Genomic DNA, 27,872 nt, shown 5'->3' with positions numbered 1-27,872 from the left:
TGTTCAGAACACATGAAAAATACTCAAACAACAAAGATAATCTAGTCCTGATCTTGCACAAATTTAGAACTAAATCTGTTTTAGAGAATACTTTTCTTCATTTATATACGTTAATTATTTACCAGGCATTCCCAAATATGCACTATATTGATATAATCTCATTAAATATTTTGACTTTTCATAGCTATCATCACCTAACTAATCTCACAGCTAATCATCCTAATAAATGTGAATAAGTCAAGCAATAAAAAGTTAAATAAAGATATACTAGACCACTAAGAAATATTTTTTGCATAATTCCTGCAAGCACCCTACCAGAAAAATCCAATGACACGTATGCAGATTCTTAATTAATGTGAAACCAGAAACAGAATTTAGGTATACCATGCAAAAACTGCAAATAAACTTACCTATTTGATTTTTTTTTTTTTTTTACTTGCTCAGCTTTAGTATCTATAGATCTATAACACTGGAAGAGTATGTCATATATGGAAGACTAATGAGCTAAAAAAAGCATGTGAGATAGAGCATCACTCAGTGTACTGTAAATTCTAACAGTAAAATATAGTTGTATTTGAACTTCATTTACAGAGAAGCTTTGTTAGCTTTCTTAAAACGCACCGTTTGCATTAAACTACTCATGCATCTTTCATGATAAGAAACATGAAAACCACAAGCAAGCCTAGCCCTCTGTTCCACACTCAGGTGTTTTGTTTTTCCCCACAACAAGATATCATCTCATAAGTCAAGAAACCTCCTTGCTTTTGACAGCAAAGTCCTCAAACATACCTCAAAGCCCTTGAACAAGTGTTTGGGTTAAGGTATTAGCAGGAGTTGCAGAAATGCCTCCACAAACACATCATTTTTACTGCTCCCCGTTTGCCTCCTTGTAATGTAAGTAGTAAGTATCAGAGATCTCTAGTCACCCCAGAGGAACTACAAACAGTAACAGCTAGATTTTACCAAAAACAACAACAAACCAGCACTACCCATGTTGTACAGCGTAAGCTAATTACAGATAAAGTGTCAGCTGCCCTAGAACTGGACTGCTGATTCTTGGTTAGCACCTGGGATACGTTTTCAATGACCTGACTTTTTGCGCATCAGCCTGTAACTCTTTCGTACAACAGAAACAGAAGCAGTTCTGTTGAGTTTACCCTTTAAAAATATTATAAGATTCACAGTCCTATCCATTCTGTTTTCACATGCTCTTCTTCAGAATTAGGAAATTTCTTCATTGTTAAATTCTCTGGTTTCACCCTTGCTAACTTTTTCTGGGTCACTTCCACTGATCTCACCCTTACCAATTCTCCTGCAGTCACAGAGCAAGAGGATAGATTTGCTTTCAATATCCCACTGGGATAATTGGTGTCTGGCTAGTCTTAGACAAACTGTTATTGATAGCTTTATGAATTATACTTCCAGACTAGTATTAAGGTTCTGGTCATACACTGAGATATGTAGAAGTCATTATTATTATTATTATTGCCATATGAATCCTCAATTGCTGTTGTCATCGTTAGTTCATTCTGTCACCTTTTCTGCTTCTGGTTTCAGAGCTTGTTGCCTCTAAGCTACAGGATTCGCATGCAGTGGAACACAAACCAATACATTAAGCCATTGCATATTTTTATTATTTATTTCTGTTGGTGTATTTTCTTAAGATCCCAAATTTGCCCAGGAGTTTTTCTTACTCCTATAAGCTGTTTCTTGGAAATCCAAGATCCAACTTTTCATCTCAATGCGATGTGTAGTTAATTACCTGATATTAGACTGGTTGTGACCTCTAAGAGCCCATATTCTTCTAGGCTTGCAAGTGCTCAGCTCAATGGCATAAAAAATAAGCCCAACATGAATAATAAATTCTGACACATATCATAATAGAGAAAAGCTATCAGTACATGAGAAATTACAGAGTTTGGGTTGAAAGGGCAAATGGACATTAGTGGTCAGCCACCATCTTCTTTTAGACAGACATTCAGAGCCAGAAAATGTTGTGGGTGAGATTGGCTAAATATAAGTATCTAGTGACATCCAAATGGGACAGTCAGATATAAAACTGGATTCTATAGTAGACCTTCCGAAGCAGTCTTCTGGCCACGGACAAATATCACAGGACATCTAACATGGCATTAAGGCTGCTAAATCCCACTCAGCTATGCTGTAATGTTTTCAAACTAGATTTGTGTACAGGCAGCTAAAACATGCAAACCTTTCATTAGCGTGCTTCAGTTGAGATCAGTCCCGAATATGCTAAGAATAGTGAAGTGAAATCACTAGAAAAGAATCTGTCCTCTTCAGGGGATGGCTCTAGAAAGTGAAGAATCACCAGACTGTCTAGAGGGAATTCAGAAATGGCAGTGAAATGCTTCAACAGAAGAACTTCCTGAAAAAAATACCAACCAAGGGATATCAGCATAGCAAGCTTGCTTTCCCAGATTGACCTCCCCTTGATCACTCAACTAAAAATATGCTCAGGCCTACAGCCAGCTCTGCACTCTGCCTGTCCAACCTCCCACCCTGGTGAAGAATGCAGGTCTCTAACTTTCGGGTGAGCTGCACTTGCCCTTTTGAGAGTATGGCACTCAACAAGATTATCTTAGATAGATCAGAGTTCAATAAAACATAAAAAACAACTGATGGGCTGAGAGGACATATGAAATCATAGCCTTTGTAACTACTCCCTCTTCATTTGCTTTGAAGTAATATATATTTGAAGATATTTTTGCTCCTAGAGTTCTTAATCTTAAAGGGAGTAGCTAACTCTGGAGAAGACAGCTTAATTACAGAGAACTTGCATTCCAGGATTGTTTAACACTATTCATGAAGTAATTGAGATTAATAGTACAGGACACACATTACTTTTTTTTTTTGTTGTTCTGCAAAAAACCTACCAGACTTTCAAAGAAAAAACACCTCAAATCTTACCTCTGAAAAGCAAAGCAACTCTCGTCATCTTGCAAACTTACTCATCAAGCAATGCAGCGTGATATATTAAAAAATTGCTAGGAAGCCAAGGTCAGAAGCAAATTATAATATTTGTGGTAGCAAATTCCAATTACACATTTCTGACCATAAACTTTATTTACCTTTAGTTAGTTGCACCTCTAACCACATGGCCCTGTACTGCAGTGCTGCCATTGCTATTAACAGGCCATAACCTCTCCATAGAGGCTGTGCAGTCTCCAATCCTAAAAGTTTTCAAGACCCAAGTCTTGAAGGAACAAAGGCCTCAGCCATCTGCTGTCAACCAAGTGCTTTGAGAAACAGGTTGGACTACATGACCTTCAAATTCCAACGATATTAACAGAAATAAAATGTACACATAGACCAGACCCCATATTGTCTCTTCTTTGTCCTTATTTCATTATTAGGGATAATAATAAAACCATAAATATATTCCTTTTTCTTGTTTTCTGAAACATTATGGCTGAATTCTTGATGCCATGAAACTGGATGGGAAATCTCCCAGTGACTTCCATGTGGAGAGTTTTTATCCTGCATGTATTGGACAAAGTCTAGTGGTTACCAAGCAGAAGTGGAAGTCAGGACTCTTGAGTTTTGATCACATGCATTCATGTGACTGCCGCTGTGATTTTGAGCAAATGCTCCCATATGCACTAAAGTGTGTAAGCACATGCCTACACTAAAGCACGTGGGTGCCTACCATAGGAGGGACTGCTAGCATGCTCAGCATTAGCTATGTGGTGAACTTAGTTTCAGCAGCAGATGATTCAGAAGTTTAATGTTTAAATATAGGTTCATATTAGGGGATTTGACTAGAAAGCAGAGGTGTCACCTTGTGAGTAATATCACGAAATATTTCAAATGCTTCTGGTGTCAATTTTATATCACATGTGAAACTACGAAAAAGTCAGCAAGGACAAAAAGAAGTTATTGACAGCTACATCTACTAATGCTTTACTAGGGCTTTTGTTTCTACCATCTCAAAAGTGAGTCATCTATTAAATCAACATTAGAACTCAAATCTCATTTGGAGGTCTTTCTTTCATAGCTGAGATCTGAATAGGCCAGAATATAAGCTGCTCTATCTGTGGGGCATACGAAGGAATTCTCAGTACCTTTCTAGCATTAACACTTTGTACAAAGCACCTCCTGCCATCTTTCAAACCTTCAGTGTCAAAGGTTTACTAAAACAAAAACTTTCTGTAACGGATTTCTGCATTCATTACCTTTTATCTCTCCTTCAAGATAATTCTTTTATGTGGGCAATACTGTCTGCTTAACATCTTAAATAGTGCAGAAATGGTGTGGTGGAGAGCATTAGACAGCTCAACAATCAGAATAGGACAAAGCAGGTGTGCTCTGGAAGCCTGCTGGAATATCTGATTGATTTTTTGTTGGTTTTTTTTTTTAAAGACTTACAGGAACAGAGAAAGATTACTGAGGGAGAGGAAAAGTGGCCGTAAAACCAGAGAAAATGGCAAAAGTTGGAGGAGAAGCTGCCTACATCTCCAACATGTACATTCTCCTTCAGTGGATACCTGATGAAAATTATTTAGAAATGGAATTGAAGCTGATTAAGCTTACATACCAGATATGATTACATCAATATTATCATGAGAGTATTTCAGATAGGGAGCTCAGAACTGAGGAGAAGAGAGGAAAGAATTCTCCCAAAAAGGTGGGGGAAAAAAAGAATCCAATGCAGGACAAGAATACTGTAAAAGAACAGCCCACATCATCATTTACACACACTCAGAAGGGAGATATCCTCAGATTCACGGTAGCTCCAGAAAAAGCAAGTCCTGTTTAAAAAGTAGCAATGGGACAATCAACACAGTAAATCCAGACAGCAGAAGGGCATGTGCTCTACTAGGAATGTGTGAAAATAATTTAAAAAATTAAAAAAAAAGGTCTAGGACTCCTATAAATTATAAGTGTACTAAGCAGGAAAAGATTAATAAAAGAGTGCCTTAAACTGGAATATGAGCACAGTAAAACGGTACAACCAATAACAGTATATAAATATTTTGTAACACTGTGATAGCATAACCACAAAATGTACAAGCATTTTGCATAATTGACTAATGTTACCAACAGAGGGAAATCAGAGATCAGCAGGTGAGCCACGCAAGTGACAGAATTTGCAAGATAAAGAACTAAGAAGCAGCTAAGCACAAGAGTGCAAATAGGCAAGACATCCTGCCCAACACTTAATGGGGAATGACTGGCAAAGCCAAAACCAAGCTAAGCAGCACAAGGAGCAGCTGAGATCTCCTTTGGAGGGGGACACAACAAGTAGCATAAAAGTGTCAGGCGTAAAGAGGAAAGAAGGAGAAGATAGATGAGAAGCTGGCTTGAGTTGAGATTTCTCAAAAACCTCTCAGGCCTGCTCACCTTGACTAACACCATTAAGCACTGTAGCCATTACCTCTGTGCTATTCTATACTCACAGTTGATTTATGTCATGACTGCTAAAGATTATTTTGTGCGTGCACAAATGATTAATATTACATAAGAACTAACCATTGGCACAGAGTGTCATCATTGAATGAATTTGGTAAAGTTTTGTTCTAAAAATTTTAAACTGACTGTGTTCTAAACACTCTTAGCACAGCAATGCCCATTTACCTAAATGATATATATATATACACGTATACATGTACATATATTCAGTTAAAACAAATGATACAATCAGTTCTAAGAAAATGGATTCTTAAAGGAGCAGACAAAATTCCCCCACTTTTCCTAGCAAAACACAGAAAAAGATCAATATGCTTACCTAAAGAAGCAGCTAAAATAAATAAAAGGTGAACTTTGGTGGAATTCTAGTACTTTCTAGAAAAATGAGGCACACAATATAATAAGCAAAGAAGTAAAATATCATCTAGGGAAGAATATCTAAAATTCATCAACCAACAGAAAGCAATCACCAAAAGAGGACTTTTCCAGACACAGATTCCACCAGAGATTGAGACAGGTATGAGTACTAAGAACATTAAATCAACAAATAAGGATGAAAAATTTTGCCAGAGACTGAAATGATCTGAATATCTAGTTTTAATCACTAGAAGAAGAAAGGCAGTTTAACAAGCTTAATGGGAAAAGTCATGGATCTAGAAGTGGATTAATTGCCAGCACTAAGGAAGAAAGTACTAATACTGAAAGAAGGATTTAGATCACTGGTACACTTAGGGAAAGTGTTGAAGTGAATCTCTCTTAAGAAAAAAAAAAAATTGCCAAGAGAAATAACTAAAGGGTTGTTTATACCAGCAGCTTAGACAATATAATGTAGGGGCTTGAAATACTAGTGCAGGACACAAAAAAGGGGGAAAGAAAAGAAGAGGGGAAAAAAAAAAGGCAAGAGGAACAATAAAAACCCATCGTGAAATGGTAATGTTACTACAGCATCGTTACTCAATGATAAATACCTTAAGGAAAGGAAGAACAAAGGTAAATAATGATTATAAAAATAAGAACATGTCATATAGATATATGGATTATAAAAATAAGAACAGGTCATATGGACAGAAGAGTCCAAGTGAGTCAAAATAACTTCAGAAGAAAGAAGAGGGGAGGAAGGAAGAAAAAAAAACCCCAAACCTAAAACATTTTACTGGCAACTGAATTGTTGAAATCCTCCCTGGCAAACTTTCGCATTGGCTCAACGAGCGCTCTCCCCACACGTCCGTCCTGCACGGCGCAGGAGGTGGCGCAGCCCCACGCGGATGCAGCCACCTGGGCTGGGCTGGCACAGCTGCCCAATGCAGGCTGGCCAAAGCAAGTAGGGCCCCAGCACCCGGCCCAGCACTAAGTAGCTCACTAGGATAGCTTTAGACTCAGCTGTAGGCTTTTCATGGTTACACTAAAAATCACCACACATATCTGAAATGGTTCTAGTAAGTGAATATTAACCTTTCCCAGGAAAAGTCATTTCCTGAAGTACGTCACTGCACAAGCGGTAACAATTAGGATGAAGCCCCTTTATCTCCAAAAACAACAGCAAACATTATATTCACCTGGAAGTCACTGAATCGATAGGAAATTATTTCATAAATGGTTTTCATGAGGACACTAAGGAAGATCTGATTATGAAAAATAATTCCACAGCTGTCTTGAGAGTTGGAAGAGCCTAACATTGCCAGGGACATAGACCCAATCTCCAAGTCAAACATCCTTACATCTCAAGCAACAACTACGTATTTGTGGAGAAAGACACTAGATGAAACAAAGCTTAACTGCATAATTAATCTGAAAAAAATGCATTTCTGGCATCAGAAACCATAGGTCTAACGTAAGCATTATCAAAAACAGAGATAAATTTTGCAAGTAAAATAAAAACAAATGTTCTTCATCCACAAAGATTCAGAGAAAAAACTTGAGGCTCATCAATAACGACAGCAGAGTAGAAATTAAAAGCCATCTATGTGTTCCCAAAACTAGACTGCACCTTGTCTGTTTGAATCCAGTTAATGAAGCAGACAACAGGGCAACATGAGTAACAGGAATTAGCAGGAACTATCATTTTCAAGATGAAGAGAGTACTAAAATTATCAAGGCTGTCCTATTTCCATTCAAGAATTCTGAAATAAGTAGTATACTAATACATCGAAAGTAGATTGTGCTATTTTATCCTGATAGCTTTCTTTGATAAGGCAATTAATTTTTTAAGTGGAAAAAATACAGTTGGTCTCACCTATCTAGATTTCGGGAATTCATGTGATAGAATATGACATTAGAAATTGTTACTTAGATGAGAGAATATGTGAATTGGTGCAAGAGTTTTAAAATCAGTAAGGAACTAGTAAAAAGAGAATAATGGGCTGGTGGTGAAAATTAAGGTTAGAGAAAAATTCCTACTGGAGCACCTCAAGGACTTCTACTGGGATTTGTATTTTTCATTAACCTTGCCTCAAAATGCAGGACCATCTTAATGAAAATTGCAAATGATATATTCAGGAGTTACTGTCAGAGGACTGGAATATCATACCTGGAGAACTATCCAACCTCGAAAAAGGTATTAGACTGCTGCGTACTACAGGCTTTCTAGTTTCTTTCATTGTTTTACCTTCAGCTTGACAATCTTGCATGAGAACAAACAAAAAAACCCCCAACAACTGGCTTACAACCCCTCTACAAATCCTATCTCCATTTTTGCCATATACCCCCAAGAGATTACTCACATTTCATATATCTATATACCAGAACCCATGCTGTTCCTTCTCCAGCAATGAAATGTCTCCAGACTTACGACACTTAATCCACAGTACTACGCAGACTACACAGGTACCAAATAGGTAACATGACAGGTACATTTTCTTGGGGAGATCTGTCAGCAGCATTTTTCACTTCATTTGGCATGCCCTTACAATGTAAAATTAACTTGAAAAAAAACTTCAGGAGGGATGCTATACAAGCATGACATCACTGTTTTACTAAATATCTTTTGTTGTTGCAGGATTAAGTTACTTGGGCCAACCAAACATTTGGTCATTCTTATTTCAACATGGCATTGAAATGTTTCTGGAAAAATTGCCAGTTATGAGTAACAGCAGAGCAAGCTCATGATTAATTTCATTACCAGATTATTTAGCTGCATGGTGCAGAAAACTGTAGTTAATTTTATATCTAAAAATCAATATTCATTTCAACTAGAAAGGAACAGCAATGAACACCTGCAGCTCTTGCTCAAGGACAAAGGAGGCAAATGTTGAATGCGGTGAATATCTGCCTATCAAACTTACCTCTTTTAAAATGTTGCAGACTCAAATTTCTATCAGAAAAAGAGTATCAGTATATCTTATTAGCAAAGGCATTTCCTGAGCAAGTACAGAAGTGCCTTCCTAAAAACCTAACATCATTTGTTTTGTTTACAGTTCTTGGTCATAGTCACTAGAACTGTAATACAAAGACTTTCAGTAGCCAACAAATGTGCATGATCTAAGTTACAAAATATATTCTCTTTCTATATGTTTTACATCACCTGAATCTATTTCCATGTACATACAAAACTTTCAGTTTTTAGAAATTACCAAGAATTGTATCCTAAAAAACACAGATCTGGCCTCCGTATTAACCCCCCCTCACACACCAAAACAAACAACAAAACAAAACAAACAAAAAGCCCCCACACTTCACAGTTTCTGAGCAATCCAGTAATTTTATTTCTTTTGCCTTTAAAGGAAACCTAGAAAAATTTTCCATATTAAAAGCTCTTGATAGCAAAAGAAAGGAATCTCAGGAATCTGAGATTAAACAGAGGGGGAGGAATAGCTGAAAACGTGATGAGGGTTGGTATTATCCAAAATCAAAAGCACCGTTCTCCAAGAATATTTTTCATTGTATAGCTAAATTAAGGTTCAATAGACTGACTAAATAGTAGCATATGAGAGAGTAAGTGCTCCTCATGCTGTTAGTTTATAGAGACAGAGCATTAATACTGATTCCTACGTGTGATACCAGCTTATTACAGAAGAGAGCCAGGGGACTGATTTTCTCTTTCTCCTTCTCTCTGTTTCTCCTTCTCTCTTGGTGTTGTGAACACTGTATATTTCTATGCAAAAAGAATGAAAATTGAGTTGATATAGTTACCAGAAAATACTGCTTTTGAAATGTACTGTGTGGTTACGTCTACACCAGTGAACTAAACAGGACCAGTGCACAGGGCTGGGCAATGCTACACAGCTGCCCACACTGGCTGATTCCTGACACCACTTCTCAGCATATTTTTAATTCATGCTCAGTAGGTCCCACCTTGACGCTGACTGTGCACAGTTGTGCGAGAGCTCAGCGACAGCTGTTTCCAATAGGCAGGTGGAGAAACTACCACCTTGTCCTCAGAGGGGTGTATAGTTGTACAGACACAAGCTGTGCCACACTGCTTGCCCAGAGAACGAAGAAAACGAACCTTGACTTTTTCCTCCACTAACGAAGCACCACCTTCTCAGGAAGCTCATGGCTGAGTTTAGCCCTGCCCTGGCTTTAACCAGCACAGCCAAGGAAGCTGACTAGAGAATCAGAACAGACCAACAATCCCCAACCAGCAGACCAGCCTTCTACAATCAACAAAATCAAGTTCAAGCAGTTCTTTCATAGTGTGATTAAAAAATAACCAACCAACCAACCAACCCCCTAGTTTATTCCCATACACCTGCAAGCTGTTTTCATTCACAGCTGATGTAAGTATGATAGGAACACATTGTTAGCAAAATACTCCCATGGTTTTTGAGAGGCATTGAGGCTTTATCTTAATACACAAAACGGACAAAGGCCCATTGAACAGCCTTGTTCATATCCATAAAGCTGAACTGTCCCCCTCTCACACAAAGTTAGAGGGACCTTGTTCAGACTGGCAGCTGGGAATGGTCTCTGGCCCATGTTATCCTTCGGCCATTCCCAGGCACTGTCTTGGCACAACTGTGTCAGAAATATGCTAATTATTAAAACACTATGAAAACTGTATGCTACTGATTAAGCCCAGTCCCTATTTTGCTAAAAACTATAGACATATTTATTTTGAGGTACTAAACCAACCTGTTTTCTGGCAGTTTCAATTAACTTTCTGATATTGCTACCTGCCATCTTTATCCTTCATTAAAAATCATTTCCAATATGACTGGAAGACTGAAAAAAGTCTGTTTATTATTTATAGTCTGTTTATTATTTGTGAAGATCAGTGATCATGGTAAACTTTCTTGTAGCATCTAGAGACTGTTTTCTTCCATGAGAATATAATCATAAAAATAGACTAACTCAGGTTGGAGGAACTTAGTAAAAATAACACAACATTTCAGTTCACTGTAAACAAGCAAGTAACAGTCACTGAAAGTGAGAGCTGAAAGAAACAACATTGTGGTCAGAATACACAGGCACCTACAAAAGGTACTTACTCATGAATTCAAAGATTGTATTTTCTAGGAATGTCAGAGTCCGATAAGTTTCCATAAATGCTTCCTGATGCAAAGAAACAACACACTGCACTCATTTTGCAAGGAGGAAACTGAAGTAATGAGTCTGACTGAACATCCCTTCTTCACATTATGCTCACATTAATGCTAATGCCAACAGGCCATAAGAAATTAAAAGTGATTAATTTGAGTAGGCAAGTGGTTTGAGTCCCTCATGAATAAATTTCTTATACAATTCACCCATATAGGTTACCAACTAAAGTAACCTAAATTGCTAAAGACTGTTAAAGCTTACAGAGTTCCTCCTATTGGAAAAAGTATGATATTTTCTTTGATTTACCATGCAAGGAAAATAGTTTTGTGCCTGTGATTTGAAAGAACAGCAACTGGTTGCCCTCCACATTTTAACATACAGTATAGTGTTTGCTGACTGAGCAATTACTGATTGTTCAAAAAAATAAAGACATTTTAAATAAATTTACCAACCTACATCTGTGCTCAACGTTAAGAAAAACAATTTATTTTCAAGAAAATTTCAAGTTTGTTCTATGTCATAAAAATATGGCTTAATTTTCAGTTCCCTACAATATTAACTGCAACCATTTACTTTAAACTTTATAGTTGCTTACAAATTCTTTGTAGCACCAAAAAGAATCGTCATTAATTCATTAAAATATTAGATAAAGCGAGTCATTAGAATGGCATATGGAAAAGAAAAACAAACATGAAGAAGTGCTAATATAGCATAATGGCTCAGATGAAAAAAATGAAAAAGCTTTGCTTTGGCAGTATGTGTTGAAAACTGAGCTCCTCAGTAAGGTCTGCTTTCTTTCAGTTTGATGAGATTCTTAACACTGATTTCAGTGCGATGATCATGCCAACACAGAATGCTGTAGCTTCAGGGATCACACATTGCACGGTACACAACATGTTTTTCTATACCACAAAAAAACCCCAACCAACCAACCAACCAAAAAAACCCCCAACCAAACAACAACAACAAACCAACTGCAGAAACCCCAATGCTTTTCCACACTGTTACTATTACACTATTAAATACTTTTAATGAGAAAGTATATTAACCTCTTATTAGGATTCCATAGAATATTAATAACTGAAAAAAAAAGTCCTGTAACCTTCGGTAACCTAGCCCTCTTTAAACAAAACGGTATTTGCAATACTATTTTTGGCAGTGAACGTAGCTGAAAGTCTACAGTCCTATTATCTATAATATACACACACACACACACACAGGTGTAGTCCTCAAAAACAAAAATGGAAAAATGTTTGCTCTTTAAATGCCAATCCATATATTATTCAAGTTACAATATGCAAACCTCATTAGGTAAATCAAAAGTAGTATTGATTATATGTCAAGACTCAGTAAACTAAAATGACATTTTAAATATTATTGATTAGCAACTCATAGTGCAGAAAGCAACTTGAGTGATCCTACACTGAAGTTATATAAAACATAAAGAAAAGAAACTTCACTATTATTTTCCAACTCACCTCCTTCCTGCGGTCCTGGAAAGGGATCTGGTTACCTTGTTTTTCACAAAACAACGTAACCTGGTAGCTGTTAAACAGTGTTGATGGGGGAAAGGAAAGCAGCTCATGCCCAGAGTCCCTTTCTGCCTTTGAAGGCTCCGGTTTAAAAGGAAACAAAAGCAGCTACTTCTTTTGTTAGCCAGTGCTACCTTCCTTCATAAAAGTATATGATAAAGCAGTGTATGTTTTCAAAAAAGAAACATTTTAGGTAAAATCAGAAATGTACAGCTAAGTAAATTTTATCAAATGATCATTTAATAATACAGAATTTCATTTAAACTGCACCTAGAGTAATGCAAGATCTTGCTTTTCCTTATTCCTTACCATTCTGGCTATGACAATTATCTTCAGGAGTGTCAGGTCAAGTATATTTCTAACTGGATTTTTTAAAGTTTTATATTAACCTGCAACTTCCCTTATAATTTCTAAATTTCTTTCTCTAATTGGTAAGATTTCAAGGACCACTCTTTGTCTCACTTTGCAAATGAACAATTCACTGCTAAAACAGTCCCTCTGTGTAGCAAGCAGACAAGTCCATCAGCATAGAGAGTATTATAAGCAAAAGAATTAAAAGACTATAAAATGTAGATATCAAAATTATTCGAAAATGAGACAAGAAGGTTCTCCCACAGTACTGATACTGTCCTGATGGCAGAAACTCGAGTTGACTTCAGTGGGGACTGCCATCATCCAGCTCCTCTTAAAATTAGGCAAAATAAATTTTAATATGGCATCAATTTTAATACAACTTATTTGACAGTATTTCAGAAAACATGTCTTACACCTTCTTCAAAGAGAAAAATGCTAATGCATCCTCCTTAACAACTGAAGAGCATCTGGAAGATCATACTCACACTGTAAGCACGCACATCTACTGGCTGCTCTTTCCTTAGATAGATCTGCAGCTGCTTCACAACTGCTGAGACAGCAGCTTCATCAGCACACAGAAGGTCCCCAGAGGTCTTCGCCTGGTCTAATCCTTGTGGCAGGTTTTACTTTAAAGCCTAGGGAGAGTGCTGGCTGGCACCAAAATCTATGTCACCACACAGTGTTCCTTTCAGACTGCCTTGGCTTTTGCTTTCCATGATGGCCATCAGGATGGACAACCTCGCCGGCCTTTCCAGTATGAAGCCATAGAGAAGCCTATTGATTGCTGGTGCCGTAAGCTGCTGATCAACAAGGCTTGTGACCTGCTAACAGTCTTCCTGAAATTGCACTGTTTATTCTCTTCTCTGCATCAGCATGAACTCTAAAATATCATAGAATCATAGAATCATTTAGGTTGGAAAAGACTTTCAAGATCATCGAGTCCAACCATCATCCATAGCCACTAAACCATGTTCTGGAGTACCTTGTCTACGCACTTTTTGAATACCTCCAGGGATGGTGACTCAACCACTTCCCTGGGCAGCCTGTTCCAATGTCTGACAACCCTCTCAGTAAATAAATTTTTCAGAATATCCAACCTAAACCTCCCTTGCCGCAACGTGAGGCCATTTCCTCTCGTCCTATCTCCAGCCACCTGACAGAAGAGACCAGCACCCACCTCACTACAACCTCCTTTCAGGTAGCTGTAGAGAGCAATAAGGTCTCCCCTCAGCCTCCTCTTCTCCAGACTAAACAGTCCCAGCTCCCTCAGCCGCTCCTCATAAGACTTGTGCTCCAGATAGGGGGTATCTTGAATGCCTGTGCCTCAGTAACAAGTTTATACAACATATTAAGTACGTGTCCCTAGTTCCAAAACAAAAAAGGAAGAATAAAGCTAAAACAACTTATTGACCTACATACATATAGGGGATAGGTTTTAACGTACATGCTGGCTTCATTTCCTACATATTATATCACAACAGGAAACACTTCTGTGTCTTCAGCTTATTCCCTGCACAGTTTGTATTTACCTGAGGAGCCCATCTTTCACTTGTGGCACTCCCAACAACCACTGCTAGTGGGAGGTTCAGGTCTGAGATAGAAGGCCAAGTGAATTGAAGTTGCATTAGAAAACTTCCCAAATGCCAGGATGCTCACAGGTAAGCCGTCGCTCCCCAGCATTAACTTTTTTACTTTTACCAAGTTAACCCTACAGTGTGGGCACCTATAATACATTTATTAGTTTTCTTTTCCATACATGAATATAAAGAAGCCATTTACAAAATCATTCTCATTCTTTAACAAAGGAAATACTGCAACAGCTAAAGTCCATTTTTTTTATAATGACTGATTTCTTTCCAATATGTGAAACTCTCATCCACCATCCAAAACCCTTTTGACTTCTGTTCCTCCTCAAAACCACCTTTGTCATTCTGTCTTGCATGGGATGTTTCATACAGCTCAGCTGACAATACATAGTGAGTTTTTATAAAACTGTGCTGAGAAGAACCTCTGTATTTGATTCTATGATTCTATGATTCTATGATTCTATGATTTACTGACTGTGGTCTCTTCAGCTGACATACTAATGTGACATCAAACAAAGTTTAAGTTTAGATGAAGTGCCTGTTTCTGAACTGGATACTAAAAGGTCTATGTCCAAACTGTGCAATTTCTTACTATGTAGGGCTGTGAACACACTGCCTATTCTACACTTCTCTTTCAAGTAGCCATCATTTCACCTTCCAGTAAGCTACTGAACACCAACATTGGTGTTTGGATTAAAATCCCTTTGGAACAAAGAGATTAAACTTTTAATTAGACATGAAAATCATAATCAGCTTCTAAAGTATTATCTATTACTATATATTACCAATTGGTTTAACAAATTACATCATTATATTTTCCCTCTGCTTTACTGCATTTTATTACAGAGAGCAGATAAAGCAACACCTTTATGTGACAGTTTTGGGATCCTTTGATTGAAAGATACTACTTAAAGATGTGTAATATCCTGAAATTAATTTATTGCAAATTAATTTATCGCCAGTATCTGATCAATTTAAGCTGATGCTAACCAGCATAGCTGCCTTCCTTCTCCTGTCTCAGTCTGATCTTTATAGTGCTCCCTTATAATGTTCCCTAATTTAAGCTGATGTAAGTATGTGTGATACACGTGATAAACCAGACTGAGCAGGTTTTAGGCAAGACTTGCTCTAAAATTAATATGGCAACCTTTCCTCTAATCTCCCTATCACCTGAGATTAAAAAAAAAAAAAAAAGTTTGGCTTTACTCCCATCAGTTAATCCCAATTTAGTTCACAGAGCACTCATGTGAATGCATAGATTGGCTCACATGACAAAAAAAAAAAAAGGAAGAAACCCCCAGGAGAGGTTAGAGAATAGGAGTGCCTCATGGCATCATCACTGGATTAAAGGGAGAGTAGAATAATGGCATCAGAATGACAGTGTAGTCTTCAGTATAAAATTGAAAATTTCAAAGATTCATAATAAGCAAGATTATCCCAATTTTCCCCTGGAAATGCACAGAATCAAAGATGAATTGAATTGTCAGGTCAATTTCTTGATTTAATACTATAAAACCTGACTTGACTATAAAAAAAAAAAATCTTTAAAACTTTTAAAGCTTAGGTGAAATATTAGTACAGAAGGGAGAATAGTAAGCCCTGGTCACAGATAAAAAGAGACAATTAGTGGTCATAAAAACTAATTGTAAATACAATTTTAGTTATAATTTGAACATGCATAGAGGAAAAATAAACTGCATTAAGTTAGTGAAATAAAACCCCCCAAAATCTAGAGTAAAAATAAGTGTAGATGTCTGTTGATGACATAATTTGAAGAGAAGCATATGACAGACTGCACTATATTGATATTAAATTACTATAAAAAAGTTTTAAACCTCAAAACTTGAGCACCAAAGTCCTAATTCTTATAAAAGCTTCTTGAGTAACACTTAAGTTTGATAATATACTAATACCCGCAGAGTTTTGAGGAACATCAACCAACAACATCAATTAAAGCACGTCAAGCACTTACTAGAGACCTTTCCATTTTTACCAACATCACAAATCTCTGCAATCTTCTTGACCTGATAGACTGTTGATGAGTCATTAGTAAAAAAAAAAAACCCAAACAAACAAAAAAACAAAACCAGAAAACAAACAAACAAACCCAAACCCCTAAACCCAGCACATAAATGGTAAATGTCAGGAAAGAACACAGCACAGCTTGCCAAATCAAATAAACCTACTTTCCTATTAAACCTAATATTTATACAAGTCTTAGTCTTGTATAAATATGCCTTCATAAAAAAAGAAAAGCAACAAAGACGTAAACTTGCACAATCCGTTAACTTTTCAAACATGTATTCTCTTCATCTTTTTTTCGTTAGAGTTCTAACTGACATAACTAAGCTAAAAGCGTTGGGGAGGTTTCAGTCATAAAACTTACCCATCAGTGGGATATATCAATATCCCACAATTATCCATATTACTGTAATTATCTGTTAGACTAAACAGTGTACAGTTAATGCCACAGTACTGAAGACTAGACTAAAATTTAAATGAGCTGCCAAAATAAATTAAAAAATATTTTAAAATCTTGCAAATCGGAGGAAAACCAAAACTCATGTTGTCTTGCTAAATACTGCACCTTTCTTACCTCCATGCTTCTATATTTTTACATAAGAGCTCCAAGAAAAGTATAGTTACATTAGAAAAAGCCAGAGCTTATTCTTTTTCACACACACAGAGCCCAGCTAATTTTGGATCTTCTTACACAATGAGGAGCTGTCTTCAGTATGCAGAAGCAAAGAGAACTGGAAATACTCCTGCAATTACAGATGATGTGGTGGGCAGGTCTCTGAAAAGAGTCTACATTTCACGGTGATCCCTAGTGCTCCCAAATCTGAATATATTCCCCATCGACAAAACCTGAGCTCACAGGATATCCACAATTCATCTTGGTAATCTGTGACTGTCAGCTACAACTGACTTGGCATGAAATCCACAATGAAGATAATGAGAAACTATTTCTGGAGCAAACTGCAGGTATATCTGGTGGACAGCTATTCTCTTATAACTACACCAAATGCAACAAATCTCAAAGACATATCCAAGACTCCATTCACTGGGTTTGCAAAACCAAAAGGCAACTCTGTCAGTTACAATTCTGCTGCACTGAAAACCAGCAGCTCTCCTGCATCTAGCCTCCCCATTAGATGTATATAGTACCAGGAGTGTGCTACGAGGTTCTTCTATAAAAACCTAAAAAGCACCTGGATTTACAACACAACAAACAATAAAAACTATGGCAGCAATTAACTGCGTGAATAACAGTCTCCTTTCTTTTTCCTGCAGCCTCCTTTCCTTCTGTGCCTTTGAGCCAAGGAGACCTGCCCAGGATGCCTTCTGCCTGTCTGAAAGGCTATCTCCTTAACTGCTCTCGGCATTGAAACTAGCTAAACAGTTCATAATCTGAAGTGTCAAGTTTGAAATATTGCAGGGCATTTTCACTGTAAAGTCCTTAACTGTGTTTCTTCTTAGCAGCATGAATTAATCCCAGTCACTATCTTTTTCTGTTTATTATCTTTTATTCTGCAGCATGTGGATAACCCTGACATGATAATTCTTGTAGAGATTTGAAATAAGACACAAGGTTCAAGAAGGACACATTTAATTGTGGGCATAGTGAACACACAAAATTTGAACCATGAGATTATATGTGGGGACCAAGAAGAAGCATCGCAGAAATCTGTGAATGAATAAGGAGGACCAAGGAGAGTAGAAAAGAAGAGACGGTGTATAAAAGCAGTTGAAGCACTACAATAAATAAGGCAATAAAATTATTGTGAGGACAAGTTAGCTTAGAGACAATTCTCTCTTGCTGTGAACCATTTACAAGGAAGTTAAAACTAGGCAAGGTGAAGTAAAAGGCAGAAGAAGATCAATTTCATTTCACTTCCAGAAAGTGAAGCAACACCTCAAATTGCCATAAAACACTTGTTGTTAATTGCCATTATTGATCACTTCAGTTGTGTGGCTGTGTTCCAGGTCTCCTCTGTTACTCAGCAGCACTGTAAAATGAGATGTGCTTTGATTCATGCGTTCTTAAATTGAAATTGAGCCCCAGATTTTCAACAGCTATGTCCTGTGCCTACCCCACCGTTCAGGTGGTCTTAACCCAGTTATTTAGCTTCTCTTCACCCACCTTGAACAAATGTTGCTATTTATATTTAGAATACCTCACCAGTGAAAATAAAAGGAACACATTCTGTTCTCCCTTTCTCTGGGACACTCAGAAGCACCCTGAAGATTGATGCCTAGGGCAAAACAAGCTGACAAGTCAGTAATGACATTCATTTAAGAATGTTATTCTTTGTGGAAAATTGCTTTGAATTTTTTGAATTATTTCACTTATTACTAAACAGTGACTGAACTGGAAGACTGTAATGTGTTTTTTCTGCTTGATTTCTAGAAACAAGATAGACTTGGAGATGTCAGAAGTACTACACACTCAGGGACTTTCTGAATATGTTAACACACAACTGAGGCAGAGCGTGAATTTCAAGATCTTTAAGTGATCATTCTGACAAACAAGAAGTTACTGAGTTGAAATTTAGATATGTATCCAAAGCCAAAACCTCCAACAGATATGCGGTAAAGCAAACAGAACTTACAGGATTCTTATAATTGAAGCAAAATTCACACAAAGTATGTTATCATTATACGGAACATGTTTGTGCAAACAGAGCACATTGCAGTGTCAGTTATCAAGGCATTTAAATACATGCTGAGCTACTTGGACAGAAATCCATTCTTGAATTGCAGACAAAAAGCAGAGCAAAACCTATAAAAAGAGGCACTGACACACAAGTAAAGGAATGGTGCCTAGGCAAGGTGCACATCTAACTGCTAACCTACCATAGTTACAGAGAAAACGTGTAACATCTAGATCCAATTCTGCAAAATAAGACGTCACTTCAGGGAGTGCTGAAGACTGCAAACACTGAGTATTATTTTTTCCTATGCAGAGGTTAAAAATATGTCTAATTTTCCATGATAAGACTGAAAATACAAAGGAAATCAGAAAAAAAGAAGTTTTATACATCTCATTAAAAATACTCAGAATTAGGCTGCACTCCAATTCTAGTATTCCAGAGTATCTGAGCAGCAAAATACAAATGCTGATCCAAATATTGGTTGGGAACTTATAGCCATCTTTAACAGTGAAAAACTTGTGTTTACTTTTCAAATATTTGAGTAAAAATTGTCTCATATTTCTCTAAAGTACAAGAATACATGCATCTGTTTGTTACAAATCTAAGTACATAGATGCTAACCTTTGTTAGTTCAGGGTGGGTTGGCTTCAGGGCAAAGTCAGGCAAGTTTTGGTATATCTTTCCAGAATAATTAAAACCACTATTATCCCTAGCAACTTATTCTCTCTTAAAATTTCTCACCAACTCAGTGCTGGCATTGGCATGTCACATAGCTGTTGCACACTTAAATCATCTATCTCCTCTAGCAGGTGAAGAAAGATTCCAGATTAGCACTGAGGTGCTGGGGTACAAGCATAGCTTCTAACTTCATGGCTCTACTGGGTGGAAGACAACACATCAAGCTGAGGCAGTGATAAATTTAAATCGGATATTTCATGCTAAAATCACCAAAGTTGCTTTTGCTGTGAATATCTATATATACGTAAGAGCCCAATGTCTCTTCTCCAGCCTAATCTGAAACATATTAAGAATTGCAGATTTTCAGCTCATGGCTCCAGAAATAACAAGAAATACTTAGAATGCAACACTTTGTGAAAAGAGGGAATCAAAGCATGAAACCTGACACAACGATATGCCGTCTCTTCACTAAAGTTAGGATTTCACACAGAGGACTTCATCAGGACTGGATTAACCTACTCATTCTTTGTTAAATTATCATACTGTCATGCATGGAAAGCATCCTGTTCCATAAAGGTTATTAGACTTCGGCAATTTTAATTCAGTATCAAAACCCCTAAAAATTTAGTATGGACTTTAAACTTCAAATGTAAATGAATAAAGGTTGCATACAAAAATGTGAATCCCAATTTAAACAATTCTACTCAAGTCATACAGTGAAGCATTTTTTTTCACTTTTACCCCTTTAACACCAAAGGTAGCATGAGTATGTGTCCAGGTTGTCTTCATCAGGAATCAGAACATGTAGATGCACCTTCTTCAAACACGGTCTTTGTACGGATTAAGTAACTCAATGCTTATTAAATAACTTGACCCCAGGCTAGCATTTCCTCTTCTGCTTTCATGGTATCACATAGAAAGCCGTATATGCAGTGCACAGACACACAGCAAATCCAGCATCATTAAACCAGGACAGTATTTTAATTCAGAAACACAGTCCATAGACTGAATGACTGCAGATGTCCCCTCAGTGTCTTCACTTTTTGTTGCTAATGCACAAATACTTAATTTAATTTTTGTCAGCATAAAGAATAAAGTGCCACTGCCACATTTGCTTTTCCAGAGTAAAGGGAAATGTTGCCCTACTACCAGTATAACTGAGTAGGTATGCTTAGGACTTCCAAATAGCTGCAGAGATAAGAGAACTCATCGTGACACAACTACAAGGACACCATTTGCATGCAAGGGAAAATGCAGTTTTCAAGCTAGTCAGTGCCAAACTGACTTTTAAATTTAGTCATCTAAATCCAGTGTTCCTTTAGTGTTTGGATATATAATAAATGTCTGTTTTACTAGTAGCAGTGAATTTCAAAGCTTGTGTTTCAAGATGTGGGGTTTTTATGTACATCAAAAACCCCATGTCTCCCATTTTAAGAGGAAATTAATCTTAATTCGTGCTTCATGAATAAGAATTAAAAAAATGTTTTATTTTTAATGGGGACATATCAATTACCAGACACAGAGCTGTAACCCATGTACTGAACTGTTCCCTAGCTCTTCAGAAGAATGAGAAGTTTAAAATTTTCCCTGGTTTCTTGCTGTACTGCAAGTTCTCTTAAAAGCTGTTCTGTAACATAGAAGAACAAGGTTAAATTTCTCATTAAACATTAATTCAGGATTTAGCTCCTGAATAAAATAATTCTTGATTCTTTAGCAAATTTGTACAGTGCCCCTGAGGTACCATAGCACATTTAAACTAAAACTAGCACTAATAGTTCTATGTGCATATCTGCATATCTATATTAATACATTAAGGTCAAATTACAGTATATCAAGTGCTGTTAGTAATTAACTGTGGTCCTGATCCAGCTCCCACTGAAGTAAATGCAAGCTTTTGCTGATTTAACCAGGAAGTAGAGTGAAGTAGTAAATTTAGGATAGACATACACCAAAGATGCAAAATAAAGATTATTGTGATTGAAAACCTATCCCTGTATCCATTCACTGTAGTTACTGACTTCGCAGATACTGTATCAGGTTTTTTTCCTAAAATGTCTTATTACTCAAATACAAAAGCCTATTTTTTATTTTCAAATTAAGAACCAGAACTATCAAACTAGAAATATCAAACATACTATGATTATTACTCCCTATTTTAATTTATACCTGTTTACCTGTCTTAGCTTCAGCTGCACAACATGGCATAAATCCACTCTTCATGTACATCCTTATTTAAACCACCCTGTTCTCTGTGGGTTCCAGACTGTCCAAATTATGTGACCCATACGGTGCATTACAAAGCTTCAATGTTCACACTGACTTTAAGAGATAAAGATGGGAATGAAGTGGAAGAATATCTGTTTCCTGTCCAAAGACAGAACTGGTGAAATTTATGTATATTTTTTTCAATTAGGGTGCCTTTAAATGTTCTGAAGTTGAGGTTTTCCCCCCATATAATCCTACAGGAAACAAACATCAGTCTGGTTTTATAACTACCCACAAGAATGTACATACTATGCACACACTTCACTAAAGTGAGGATAAGAAGGGGAACACATGGTTATTGATAGGCTGAAGAAAATAAAAGCCTTTATTGAAAAGGGACAGAAAACACCTTTTTCTTATGGTCATAAAAATAAATAAATTACAACAAATGTATATATGAAAAAACTTGTTGCCCATCTATCCAGGTATCTGGTTTTCCGTTTTATCCTTCTAATCCTGTAAAACTGATACACAGTGTCTCCTAAGATAGGAGGGAAAGAGAAAGATGCACTGTAATTCTTACAAGGTACTGTAAGACCTTATTGTTTAACATATATAACTTCAAGACGATGATTTCTCACCTATTACAGCTTAAACAGGTCACAGTAAATTCCATCAATACCTTTGAATAAATATCACCCACTGTCTTTCTGGCAGTCATGCTTTCTAACACCTACCAAATTGTCTCATAAGGAACACGATATATCCACCACACCCAGCCTGCGGGTGTACTAAATGTAGTAGGTGCCCTTTAAATGTACTAATCACTGTTTCACTAAATCACAAACAGTACCAGACAAGTGTGAATGCAGCTAGCAGCAGTTCTGTCCTTGTATCACGTATCAGCAACTCCTACCTTTCTTTTAACAGTGAAGATGATGGTAAGCCAAAACAATGCCTGAAGTCAACATCCAGGCACTATGTAAAATCAGTGTTGTGGTCCACTCAAACACGTTCTTTCACAATTACACTTGCTACCTGTTCTCTTTTTACGTCTCTGGGAACACAACAACACTGCAGCACACAAAGAGGGGGATCGTGTCAGGCAACCTCATGGCCATCCCAGAAAAAGGGTTAGCACGGACATTGCTGCCCGTGTAGAACACATGACTTTAAAGGTACGTCATGTAGATGCTCACATGCCCAAAAGCCGTGCCACTGAAGAACATCGAAATAATGAACAGGTAGACAAGGCTGCCAAAATAGAAGTACCTCAGGTGGACCTGGACTGGGAGCGTAAGGGTGAGCTATTTGTAGCTCACTGGGCCAATGAGACATCGGGACATCTAGGGAGAGATGCAACATATAGGTGGGCTCGTGATCGAGGGGTGGACCTGACCATGGAGGCCATCACACAGGTCACTCATGAATGTGAAACATGTGCTGCAATCAAACGAGCCACCAGAGTAAAGTCTCCCTGGAACAGAGGGCGGTGGCTGGGCTTTCGATATGGCGAGGCCTGGCAAATTGACTACATTGGACCACTGCCACGAACACGCCAAGGCAAACGCTACATACTCACGATGGTGGAAGCAACTACTGGTTGGCTAGAAACATATCCTGTAAACCATGCCACTGCCCGAAACACCATCTTAGGCCTCGAAAGGCAAATTTTATGGCGACATGGTACCCCGGAAAGAATTGAATCAGACAATGGGACTCATTTCCGAAATAACCTCATAAGCTCCTGGGCAAAGAAACACGGCATCGAGTGGGTGTACCACATACCCTATCACCCGCAAGCATCTGGAAAAATTGAGAGATATAATGGACTGTTGAAGACTATGTTGAGAGCGCTAGGCAGTGGGACATGGAAGCATTGGGATACAAATTTAGCAGAAGCCACTTGGCTAGTTAACACCAGAGGGTCTGCTAACCGTCCTGGTCCTGCCCAAACAAAACCCCTACATACTGTGGGAGGAGATAAGGTCCCCGTAGTGCACATGGCGAAGTGGCTGGGGAAGGCAGTGTGGATTTCTCCTCCCATGGGAAAAGGCAAACCCATTCGTGGGATTGTCTTTGCTCAGGGACCTGGGTGTACTTGGTGGGTAATGCGGAAGGATGGGGAGACCCAGTGTGTGCCTCAAGGACATTTAACCTTGAGGGAAAAATAATCTGTGATGTGAGTTGTATGTTGTAGGAAGTAATGTAGCAGGAATGACCTGAACTGCAGAGGAGTGAACTTCGTAAGGAACCAGACAAGTGCATCGGTGACCCAAACCAAGCCGGTGTTGGTGCCCAACGATCGAACATACTGCTTCTCCTGTCCTGACCACTCATCTTGATGGATGGGGCCTAAGTCATAACCTGTGTGTGAACATCTGGAGGAGTGGAAGAAGCCCATGGAATATCTATCTCTTAAAGGACAGGGGATAGTAATTAATAAGAATGTATAAATCTGTATGTTGGGTATAAAAGTGGTTTAAGTATGTAGTTTCAGTTGTAAGTGTTGGTAAGAAGGGATTTCAGTAATGAGAATTAAATACAATGGCATGGTTAGAAGATATCTGTATTAAATTATGTGGGACCTGAGCATGACGCAAATGGTATGGAATAAGGGGTGGAGATTGTATTGGGTCTGGCTGAGGCGGAGTTAATACTCCCCATAGCAGCCCTCATAGCACTGTGCTCTGCATCAGTAGCTAGAAAGGTGTTGATAACACACCAGTGTTTTGGCTACTGCTGAGCAGTGCTGGCACAGCATCAAGGCTGTCTCTCCAACATTTTTCCCCCCCCTCAATGGCAGGCTGGGGCACGGCAAGATCTCGGGAGGGGACATAACCAGGACAGCTGACCTAAACTAACCAAACAGATATTCCATACCATATGACGTCAGCTCAGATATAAAAGCTAAGTAAAGGGAGACGGAAGGGGGGCATTTTTGTCTTCTGGAGCAACCACTACGCGTACTGAAGCCCTGCTTCCCAGGAAGTGGCTAGACATCGCCTGCTGATGGGAAGTAGAGAATAATATCATTTGTTTTTCTTTGCTTTCGCGCGCGACCTTGGCTTTCAGTTTATTAAACTGTCCTTATCTTGACCCACGAGCCTTTTGTTATATTTTCTCCCCCCTGTCCAGCTGAGAAGGGGGAGTGATAGAGCGGCTTTGGTGGGCACCTGGCATCCAGCCAGGGTCAACCCACTACAGTCTTGCTTACCCAAGTTCAGCAGTGTCTCAAGTCTTCAATGACTTGGAATGAATTTGACCTTAGTAAGAATTACAAGACTCCGCACTGTATTTTCATTACTAGCCACACGGAGCAATTGTGTATTTCCAATATTTACTTGTTTCCAGAACTGCTCTTTTCAGAACTGCAGAGATTCTGGTTCGTAGTACAGGAAGCTTTCAAGTTCAGTTACTAATATTAGTGGGTTTACGTTAAACACAGTTTATTTTGAGGTCATTCTGAGAGGTATGATGAAGATGGAGAAAAAGCAACTTTCTAGTCCCAAAGCCTTTTCCAGCAGACCTGAATGCTTTTTTGTGATGCAAGCAGGTTTAAAAGAAAAAGAAAAAAAAAAGGGGGAAAAAGTGGCAGATACAAGGTACCAGTACTAACAGTACTGTCACTGTCTACTTGCCAAACAGTGGTTCGCTCCTAACAAAATTACTCTCCATTACTAACAAATCAGATAGACGACTTCATCTCCTTGAAGGGAACTGAATTTACATCTCAGACTATCATGCTCTAACCAGTTTACTATAAGTCATTTTAGGGTCATCAGATTAAAAGATTTCATATGGAATCTACTCTTGCTTTGCATTACATCTATGTATACCATAATTAAAGAGTATAAACGTATTTTGTGTGTGTGCAGATACAAAAACATAGATATATGCTACAAGAAATACCCTACTATTTTGTAGCTCAGATGATTGTGCGCAATCCCACATACGCAGAGACAGCTGAGTGTTAGATTAACTACGGACGAGTGGCAGCGAAGTGCAGATCTGATTCTAACCCCTTCTCTCAGACCTAAGGGACCATGACAGAGAGAACAACCAGTTACAGCATCTAAATTGGGGGTGTGGGGCAGTTAAAGTCCATCAGGGAGAAAGAATAAATTGGTTTTCCACAGTTTACTGAGATTTTAAATCCTAATATTAAATAAAAAGTGAGAACAAAATACCTTCCTTCCCAGTTTCACGAGTAGTGTACAAACATAACTCTTCATTCTGTTTTCTTTCAATAAAACTCCTAAATTGGAAATGGAAAAATTTAGCTCGGCTTGCTTTAGTTTCAATTCAGTGAACATGACAAACAAGAAGAGTAACTGGCTTGCACCGAGTTGAAACTCATTTGGTTCTTAAAATAGACCTAGTAGTTATTACTCATATTGAGTAGAGAAGTATAATTAAGCTCATGTTAATACAGGAGGCTGAAAATTAATTCATTATATATTATGGAACATATCTTTCATTTTATCCACTAGCAAACAGGCTACAGACATCATTTTTGTCAAAGTCTTCTCTCTACAACAATTCCTTTACTAAAACTCATTTTTGAATACTGACTTTTTAATTCAAGGGGTTTTTGTCTGCATAGAAGTCCACAGGGGAAGTCTGTTCTCTGAATGAATGACAGTAACTCTGAGAATCACAATCCCAGTGCGACTACTCAAATTTAAAAATGAGAAATTAATTTGTGGGAAAAGTCTGAATCATTTTTCTGTATTCACTGTGTTTAAAAACAAACAAACAGATAAACAACAAAAAAAACCCAAAATAAGTTAATGTGCATGGAATATAATTGGGGTCAAGGAAAGGTTATTCAATATAACCATTTTGGAGGAAAGGAGAGACAGGTGTCTTCGTAAGGTATTATTTGTTATACAATACCTTGAATACCTCTGTAGTTTTTTTCCAGAATCATATTTAATTTAAAAAATATATTAAAACATAATTTTCTTATTTTAAAACATGTACCTGGAATATATACTGTTTCTTATTCTGTTTCTTTAGTTTTTCCTGGTGTCTAAAGCTTCAGAATACCTTGGGAACAAATTTCAGTTGGATGCAAACAGTCCATAATTTATTAAGCTACCTCAGCACTACATTGTAAATGTTTCAAATCCAAAGCAATGCTTTTTTTAAAAAAAAAAAAAAAGAAAAGAAAAGATAAAGGGTAATGTAAATATTAGACCCTTGCTGAATAATTTGCAATGAAAAACTAATTCAACAAATTACACTTCTTCTGCTCATCAACTGTCTGCACACAGATTATATTTTTTTTTAAGATCTATTGTTCATCCCTGGACTGCATGTTGCTTTCTCAAAATGCAGTTAATGTTCACATTGAACTTTGTGATCACCTATATCTACATACCCCACTAAAACTATAGTTGAATTGATACTACAAAACATGCATTGCTAATAAACAGTTAACATTGATTTAAAAAAATCTAAGGCAAAAGCATTTGAATATTGGTGGACAGAAACCATGAAAGAGAAAAGAATGAATATAGTTTAAGTTAATTTCCAAAGACCAATGTGTTGAAAAATATTCCAATATCACATATACTGATCAGCTATACTTACGAGACAATTTATATTAGGTGTACTATTTTTTCCCTTAGTTCTTAGTTGAATTAACAGATTGCACAGATTCTCTTACACATTTCTTAGTTATACATGGGGGAAGTACTGATTCTGCTCAGCTGTGCTGCTTACCATCATTGCAACTGGTCCCTTTTTAAGAGATTACTTATCCAAAACACAAAGGGAAAAAAAAAAAAAACATTCAATGAATTATAGTTCTTCTAGGTGTCACATAAGTGAGCCTTTTTTTTATTGACAAGATAGAAGATTGAAACACAATGGATTTGTACCATATAAATGAAGACCTATGTCTATTGTTCCTTCTTAGATCACTGGGTCTCACTTCTCAAAAACGTTTA

General features: G+C 37.5%; 1 protein-coding gene across 3 annotated transcripts in view; it reads right to left on the bottom strand.

Moving 5' to 3' along the window:
- The window catches only part of CDH18 (cadherin 18), a 549,881-nt gene that overhangs the window by 414,872 nt on the left and 107,137 nt on the right, over positions 1-27,872 (bottom strand). The window lies entirely within an intron of this gene.

The sequence above is a fragment of the Harpia harpyja genome, chromosome 1 (assembly GCF_026419915.1).
Source record: "Harpia harpyja isolate bHarHar1 chromosome 1, bHarHar1 primary haplotype, whole genome shotgun sequence".
Taxonomy (NCBI): Eukaryota; Metazoa; Chordata; class Aves; order Accipitriformes; family Accipitridae; genus Harpia; species Harpia harpyja.
The sequence above is the reverse complement of the archived record's forward strand: the minus strand, read 5'-3'. Positions and strand labels throughout refer to the sequence as shown.